The sequence below is a fragment of the Oryza glaberrima genome, chromosome 9, assembly GCF_000147395.1.
Source record: "Oryza glaberrima chromosome 9, OglaRS2, whole genome shotgun sequence".
Lineage (NCBI taxonomy): Eukaryota > Viridiplantae > Streptophyta > Magnoliopsida > Poales > Poaceae > Oryza > Oryza glaberrima.
Window position 1 is genome coordinate 9430724 of NC_068334.1, and position 10032 is coordinate 9440755.

Genomic DNA, 10032 nt, shown 5'->3' on the forward strand with positions numbered 1-10032 from the left:
GTGACGAAAAAATTAGAAGTTTGAAGAAAAAAGTTTGAATCTAAATCCGGCCATATATTTGCTAGACATCAAATTGTTTTGGTTTGATCTAGCTCGATTGTGCTTGCCCAATTGACCGGAAAAAGAAAGTATGGCCTATATTTATATTCGACCTTGCGAGACAGGCCCATTAATATCTTCAAAGAGAGAAGGCAGACAAGAGCGAGAGATTCTGACACAACAATTAAGGGACTAGCACTCGTCTAGCCAATAGGCCCACTGCGTCTAGCACTCATTTGAAGTTTTTTCCTTCAAAACGTGTAACAAAATTTCACCCTAACCTACTGGCACATTATTTTTTTTCCCAAATCTAAGTCCGAGCAGGGTTTTCAAAAAAAAAAGTCCGAGCAGGCAACGTACAACAAGTCAGCAACGTCGTCTCGGCTGAAGTGACGGCTCCTTCTTATGACGCGTGACGGAAAGTGTCGGCTGACCAAACGGCGCCGTGCACGTCGTGCGTCCGTCCGCCATCTACAGTCCGTGCTACAGTAAATGAACAGTAGTAACTCGTTACCAACCCCAACTGCACGCTCCCAACGGGCGCTGTCAAACGCAGGTTAACTAGAGTAGAGAAGCCATCGGTATGCTAGGTGGAATCAAAATATGAGTACTTTGGATTCCGATCAGCTGCAGTCACTACAACTTAAGCGGCAGTAGTACATGTCATTATATGTAAATCGGATGATCTAGATTGCATGCTGTACTGCACATAGTACTGTAGCACAAAATACTGTAGCCATTACTACAGTAGCGTTCGATCTGAACCGTTGATGGTAAAAATGGATGGCTTGTCTGCAGTTTTACTTGTACCTGCACCCTGGATGAGTATAATAAAAAAAAATAAACTTTGTTTTTTGGCTAGCCTCAAGCCGCCTTTGCTAGGCACTTGTTTTTTGCTAGCCTCAGGCCGCCTTTGCTAGGCACGTCCGCAGGCCGGACACACGCTCGGTCACCCATCTCGAATTTTCCGGTTGGTCACCCATCCCGAAATTGCTCAACCCTAAGCACGTTTAACCTTAGAGTTCTTTGGAATCGGCTTCTGGAGAAGAAGTTGTACATTCATTCACATACACAACCATCAATATATTTAACACAACCACATTCACATAACATCCATTTTGATCACATATTGCACATCCATTCACATATTTCACCAGCAAAACCGATTTATTTGGATCAAATATTATATTTAGCAAGTATTAACATGATGAGGAGGCAAATCGGACTTCTATGAAAAATAAATTTCGAATTGAATTTTATGATACTAAATGAACTCATGAAAAAATTGTCAAAAACAAAGTTGCAGAACTCATTGAGATCTACCAATTTTATTTTGTTCATTTCTCCATCCGGGTTTGATTGAACTATATAAAATTTAAATTTTAAAATATAAGAAATTCAAATAATTTTTTGGGTAGTAAAAAATTGTCAACAACAAAGTTGTATAACTCATCAAGATTTATAACTTTTATTTTGGTCATTTTTCTATATAACATTTTTTTCAACTGTTTGAATTTGAACAATTTATAGTGATTTGCTTTATACTATTAGACATTTTCCTAAAAAAAAGTTGAATTATCCTTATATGCTAATTATATAGATAAACTGAGCAGCAACGGTCTCCTCATCCATATGTTTGTACGACTGATAATTTTACGTTGGATATTCGCCCACCAACGAGGATATTGGAAGGGAGCTTGACCTGTTTCTTTGAGTTGGATCTGACCATTGAATCACTTCAAACATGTTACTATGAAATTACACCATTCAACGGCGGGTCAGTTCTATAAACTTCATGTCATGAAGGAGCCAACCATAAGTTCATCCATGTATGATGAGTTGCAGGGCGAGACTTAAATAAAGGGTTTACCATGTTAAAAGAAATGGATAAGGATGCTTTCAGGTACGAACAACTGTCGTAGGCTCTTCGGACCTTCCATTATATTTGAGAGATGAAATGAATAATTCAAGTCATCAAACAAGCATAATGAAACATCCGACGCCTCAAGAGAGGAATATTGTAGACATTGCTAAGCCCTTAGCCTGCCAGTCAACTTCAGCATGAAATGTGCTCGTCAAACCACTCGAAGGCGGCGACCAGATGTGTTACACATTCAGGAGACTTGACAAAAATGGCTAAAGATCTACAACCTCTCAAATATTCCTAACTCATACTCATGTGAATCTAGTTCCCAGGATGTGCACTAGATTCACACTTTCATCTTAAGCATGATTATACACAGCAAACACAACTAAGATGAAAGAAACTTAAGACTTACAACAACTTAATAATTACATAGGCCGACCGGCCAAATAGACTTATTAGAGAACAGTGGAAGCTTGACTACCCAATCACAAGCACACCGACTAGGGGTTTACCCCATTAAGTTCTCATCCTAGAAAAAGCAATCGGAACCCGCATCACTCAAAGACTAAGTCTAAACCTACAGACAAAAGGTTATATCAACAGCAAAAGTCAGTACATTAAACAAGTTAATGTACTGGCAAGCACAAGTCAATCCTACTATACTACATGTAAGGCATATACTCAAAAGAAGGCATTGTGTAGTTCAATTTCAGTATAAAGCAAGTTTTGTTTCGCAATTCTTTTGTAAAGGAGTTGATGCTTCAATTAAGAAAACAAATTTTAAGTTTTAATATTAAGTTCATCATAATTCCATCATAATCAAACTCCTTGACAACAAGTCATAATATATCATCACACTCAGACAACTCAACACATTTTATCAATTTTAAACCAAGTCACATGTCCACATTTTAAAGTATAGTCTATACTCAGGACACTTCACCAAAGCGCTCTTGACCATAAATACGGCTAATCGATTAGTTTAAAGAACTCTGCAGAGTTTGTACACCTTTACCCACATGATATGATAGAAGCCCAGAGGCTACACTCTAGTTGGTTCAGTGCCGGCCAAACACTCCACACTCTACATTATGAGTGCGGACTAGAGGTCAAAACGAAGCCTTTACACTACTTAGAATCTAGCCTTGCACCAGCACGATACGTGTTCCTCCATCCTAGGCATACTTGGAAATAGGTCTAGAACCGTTAAGTGGCAGGCCCACGCCTTAAACTTAACGCCGTGGTGGCGGACACAATGGGAACCCACCCACGTGACACAATACCGTTGTATTGGACAGACTTAGTCACCTAAACTACCACGTCGGGGCAAATAGGAAGTTCCTCTGAATCATCGACTAATTCCTCAGAATTATCGACTAACTCATACACACCGGCCTACCAGAATGCAAGGCTAGTTCTAAATAGATTAATCGGCTTAGGCCATCCCATACTAGCACATGTGGATGTATGAATAAATTTAAGTTGGTGACACAAGTTCGGTCCTTACGGACTTGGACAAACACTCCCCCTATCGGCATGCAACTAACACCATATGCAAACCACTTGCCGCCCAAGTCTAAAATCACATTTTACACATTTTAGTTCGCAAATACCCATCATATTCATTTTATTCCAGCAAAGGTTCACATATGAAAATCACATTTTAATTATAGATGGAATGAGCATTTGCATAATTCTAAGCATGGCTAAGCAAGTAGTTGCACATAGAGCATATATAAACCCATTTGAGCACAAAGAGTGTGCTCTAACCATTTCTAGGGGTTCAAACAGCAAGAGGATCAATTATTCAATGTAGGGAATGCAGCAAATAGGTCATAACTACCTCAATCCAATTTCAAATACCGATATAGTCTAAGTTCACATGCAACTTTGCAAACAAATATTTTCATTCCTCAAATCATGGGATTCAATGTGTTCAAAGGATGGGAAGAGAAAACTTGCCTTGATCAGAGAAACGTTAGCACCTAATCCACTCCTTCACCGATTATGCAATTATCTAGATAAAGGACACGTTATGCAATTAAACGCTGAAAGAGCTGAAAATCCAAAATGCTCTAAAATGCATGATTTATGCACAGTGATTAGGTACTGGTCTTAAAATTAATTTAGGTGAAATAATTTTTATTTTATCTTATTCCATTTGGGAGTTAAAAATTTTAGAAGTTTTATCGGTTTATAGTAGTATAGTCTTAGGTAGTGTTACAAAATACTTTTGTAAAGTGATTTTTATTAGATTAGACTTCACAGGGGTGTGGAGATGTGTTTTCTAAGACTAACACATTTGGTTTCACAATTTTTGGATTTATAATGAATTCTTTATGCATTTTACAAGTTATAACGTGTTATAGGTGTATAGTGTTTTATTTGTGCATGACTCTAGAGTTGTAGGTTCAGAACATGCTACCTCCTGTTTAAGTTGAATAAAAGAAGTAACTTGGTTAACTAAAACATTTTTAGTTCACATGTTTATGGTTTTTACCACTATGGTCCATACTTTATAAACTAGGGGTGCTCTGTTCTAGACTAGCAATACATTATATTAACCTAGAAATTATTATATGAGCTAAGTTCTTCTAAGTTTTAGTGAATGGGAAAGGAACTATGGCTCCACTGTTCTAACAAGTTTTACTTAGGTTTATTCATAGCTAGAGTGCATTATAAATACTTCTACACATATATTTTGCTTAACCATTACTAAGTAATTAACTCCTAGGTTATCTATTTAAAGATTAGAGCTATCATTTGTACAAAAGGTGTTATATTTTATTTTACTATGTTGAAGCTCACTATTTGCTAGTTCTATAGAAACTTGGTTCATTTCATTTGGACTAAAAATGAAATTTCTACAAATCTTACAAATTAAAGGCTGCTCTATGTTGGTAAATCCTTACATGAATATTTAGAGACTTTTACTACACAGTAAGTATATAATTTTATTTCATAACCTGGGAATACACATTTTGATGATTCTACAGAACTTAGTTTACTAAAATTGAAGCTAAGTTGAATTTTATATGAATTTCTAAAGTTTAGCTTATCTAAAACTAGTCATTTTAAAGATAATAGTTTTAGAGGATTTTGATGCAAAGTAAGTAATTACTTTTATTTCACCTAATCAGAGAGTGCATGATGAAGAATTTGTAGAATTTGAGTTTGTTTCAAAATGAGTTGAGATGAATTTTCTATGCATTTTATAAATTTGTATATGCTTTATGTATGACTTATCTTAGATAAATTTTAGAGGCAAAGTTTGTACAGTGAGTGTAAAGTTTTATATTTATAAAATAGAGTTCATAACTTCATAAATCTACAGCAACTGGAATCACTTCAAAATAAGCTATATTTGATTTCTTATGGATTTTACAAGTTTGTGCATTTTTCTGTTAAACATATATTTGTTTGGGCATGTTCTTAATTATTCTCCAGATTCTAAAGGATGGGGACCACATGGCTGTGAGGGACCAATAAGCAAAAAGGCCCTTGAGGTTTCTAGGAATCAACCCGCAGTCCTACGCCCATATGTCAGTGTGTTTCTACAAATTTAAACGGATCCCTGCACTTAATCTAATTCACGGGAGTCATCCCTCTGCTCTAGACAGAGCAGAGCTAGCCATGGCTGAGCTCGATCTCGAGCTCGCCGGCGGCAAACGGTGGCTCGTTTGAGGTTGAGGTCAAAAGATAAAATGAAGAGAAAGCTCTCGCGATTCCATTCCTCTAGTTTTCTTGGTTAGGGGACATCGGAGTAGCGCCGATGGCGAGTGTGAGCGGAAGGTGTTTTTGGGTGATGGTGCATGTGCATCTACAATCATGTATTGGTTAAGTGGGTGCATGCATGTGAGTATTTGAGGTTCATGGGTATATACCATGGTGTTGGCCGGAGTTGATGAGGTCCGGACGATGGCGGCAGCACATGAAAATGGCTTGGCGACGGCGCTTCACTCCGGGATGTGGTCGACGGCTTGATCTACCAATCCAACTGGCATGCATGAGGTCATACATTGTTAGCGAGGTCTCAGGGATGCTTCATGCGCAAAGAATCAGACAATGGCTCACCGGAGAAGGCGGAATCCACCATGGCGACGGCGGCGGATTCAAATCAGCGCCGGGGAAGAAAATATGCATTCTCCGTGTTCTTGATGTCTTCGGCTGTGGTTCTTGAGGCGTTTTGAAGAGTAGGTCGAGATGAGATTCTTGGCACAGCGGCTTGCTCCGAGATGGTCGAGGATGGCTAGACGACGACGATGATTGAAGCGGCGGCGCTCCGGTGCGTGCTCCAGGGCGTCGTCGGCGTGGTCGCGTTCCGGTGGCTGAGATGCATAAAACGGGAGGTGGTCAAAAGAGAAATGGTTCGGCATTGTGCGTAGAGAAGGGAACGCGAAAAACATAGAGATGACCTCGACCCAATCGGCGTTGGCGAAGGTCGTCGTCACTACGACCGGTGGCGAGGTTGAGGATGACGGAGAGGCTGAGGACCTCTCCCTCGGCTTCTTCAGCTCCAGAGTGATGTGTGGAGTTGGGTGACTCGGTCTGGAGGAGATGGAGGCATGACTCAGTGACTTGAAGGCGTCGACACATCGTCACCACACGTCGACGCGTCCAGGACTCGGTCGGCTCTCATCTCTCCCTCTCTGTGTTTCTTGATCGGCTGAGGATGAGGGACAGAGGAAGGGCGAGCTGGAGAGGCTGCCAGGTGGGGCCAAGTCGATGGAAACTAGGCTAGGAAGAGAGCTATGGGTAGGAGTTTGGGTAGACTTAGTTTTTGGATAATTTTCGTAATTATTTCTTCCCCTAAGTTTGCAACTCAATATCTTAATATGTGGATCAGAAGAAATAGTGTAGATTTTACTGGTGGTAGATGTTTATATCTAGATTCCATTTTTTTTGTTGCACTTAAAAATAATGGGTAGACTGCTCACAGAAATTAAACAAAGATGGGCTATTAGAAAGCTAGATTGAATTTTTAGGAGGCTTAAACAGAGGACGAAAATTCTATAAAAATTATATTTATTTATGATAAATAATCTAGTATTTGAATAAATTATTTCCCATGTTCACTTATGTGCAGTTAAATGTACTTTTGGATGAAATATGGTTTTAGCCGATTAAAATTTAATTTGATTTCTTTCTTTTGGATGAAATATGGTTTTAGCTGATTAAAATTTAATTTGATTTCTTTTAGTTGTCTGCTTTGACTGATTAATTTGAGGTATCAACTCGAGTGTTAACATTTGACCAAAATTACTGAGGATAAGTTTGTGCTAATCACTGTCTATATAAATTTTTCCATAATTTTATCTTGCACAAAATATTTTAGAGAATTAGGATGACCTTTGTTTGTATGTGTGTTCCCACTTCATAATTGCATCTAATATTATTATAGGGATTACATTAAACTACTTCTTTTAGACTGAGAAGATGATATTTGAGTTTAATATTAAGTCCACAAGTTATCACCCAAGATTAACTATAGGTTTGTTTAGTGAAATAATTGTTTTAGATTATGCTCATGGGACCTATTATGGAATGCAAGACCAAAACTCCAAATGCACAAAGAACTCGAGTCTAGGCATGCATTATGTACATGTATGCTCATATGCTTGGTGACATTTCTAGTCTAATGTTGGGAATGAAAAGATTTTATTTTGCTCTCAAATTTTAATCATGCAATGGTTTAACTTGGTCATCACCTAAGTTTAAAACGGAAATTTTTGGCTCTCAAAATTAGAGAAGTTAACCTCTAATTATTTTGACAAGAAATTTTTGAGTCCTAGAATTTCGGGTATGTTACAACAACACCAATGAACCAATGAGTTTTATTAATACAGTACGTGAGGGCCCTATTAGAAAAAACTTGTATCCATATATATATGTCATGATTCAAGATAAAGTAACATAATGTACAGCTACTATCCAAACATGTTGTAAAAACACAAAGTTGCAGTTCATATAGGACTCAACATGGATACAGAAAGTCAGAGAATTAACCTTATCAAATTATACTGCAAGGAAATTTATTTCAACTAGGAAGAAAGCCCGTGCAGATGCGCGGGCATCTTATTTACTGTTTTAAAAAATAATGTTAAAAGAAGCCATATCTCATCATTTGTACGCTGTCAGATAGACCGTAGACTTTTTTTTAAAAAAACACAGACGCTCACAACGTGCGCGCACTCACCCCTATGAACGCACACACGCACACCCTACCCCTATGAGCACCTCCGGAAGACTGGACTGGCATGTCTTGAGATTGACGAAGTCACCACAGGCGCCTCGCTGTCGACGGGTACGTCGTCTACCACTGAAAGAATAATTAGCCGTAAATATACTTAAGAATGTATGTCGGACTAAAAAAAAATTTTTTTGTCCCAGTTACGTATGAATTCTTCTACAGTCACACAAACTTATTATCAGTATTTTAAAAATTGAGTATTAATAGATGAGACTATATATGTGTCTCACTTATTTCCAAATCCATATATAAATATTCTAAAAATACCACTTCTACCAATTATTAGGATACACCATTAAAATTAAAACATTTAAAGTTAAACATAAATGTTGGGTGAAGCTAATCATAGTCATCAAGATTTTCTTGCTCTACTGCCTTGAATTATGGGTCTCTGTCGAGATAGCTGTGCACGTGCTCCATCGAGATAAACCTGGAGCACAATTTTAATGTCTAATTTACTACACACCCTTATGTAGTATTGCATTGGTACACTGGAACCGTCTTAACTCAGCCTATATATGCCCATGTTATACTTACGATAGCATAGCTGTCACGCTCGGAAATTCACAAGTAATTTCCAAACTAATTTATGCATTAAATCCTCATCCAGGAATCAGCCGAGTTACACAAACTGACAATTTAATATACGGATTCATCACAATAATAACGTACATACTTACAAAAGAAAAGAAAAACAACAGCGGAATTACGGTCTAGCGAAGCTCCGGCTCCACTCCCACAGACAGCATAACTGGGGTATAAGCCAAACGTCTTCTCCTTCGCAACTTGTCTTCAACTGAGGTTTGATGGATTATTGCAAGGTGAGCATATGACATACTCAGCAAGCCACACAGCAAATATGCAAGTGCACAAGGATACCAAAGAATGGCATAATATAGGGCTCATTTGCAAGGGCAGCATTTAGCAAACATTTGAGAATTGTAAAACAATAGAGTAATTATTCATCAATATTAATCAACACTGAATAGCATACCCATGCTGCATAGGCCTAACTATCCTGAACAACCATACCCGATTGTACAGATCTATCTCCAAACCAGGAATGTACCATTCCAAACCAGAAGCTAAATTAATTACCATCAATTACCACATTATTATTAATGAGTAGTGTGGGACTAATCACAAAAGACATTGTTCGATCCGCCCATAACCGCGGACACGGCTATTCGAATAGTTTTACTCTGGCCAGAGGTGTACCACTGTACCCAGAAGACACAACTCCACAATATGTCACCATATCATCATGTGCCCATGTTGAACATGTCACCATTTGTGTAGCTGTGACAAGACCCCTCGTCTAGCTCAACTCAGCGCACCTTTCCTGGATCGTAGTCACCCCCTCAAAAACCAGAGGCATGGACTCCCCAGCGACCCCCGTGGGCTTATCTCCGCCACTTCTCAGTCTGGCACACCACAATGAGCCTTGCTATACAAAGTGTCCAGCCGTTGCCCATTCTGGCTTGTGGTTGGCACGGTTAATGTTTCACAACCGAAACTCGTGAACCGGTCCTTAATTGTCATGAGCACTACCATCAAAACCATGTGCTCACAACCCACCATTATCAAGTTTTAGTTGGCACATTAATTAATTAACCAATCAAAATTGACAATCGTGAGCTATCTTTACCATGTACATCATTAAGTAATAGTGAAACATTAGTTATCCCAATAGTGTGCTAATGTTTCTAAGCATGGCTAAGGAATTATATATAATATATCTAGTTGAACCAATATATAAATCCAACTAGTCAAATTATAACCCGAGGTAATCAAGAAATAGGGTAATCAATGCAAATTGGCCATAACAAAGCAATAGTTTCACATGCCGGTGACATTCGAAAATAAATGCACAGTT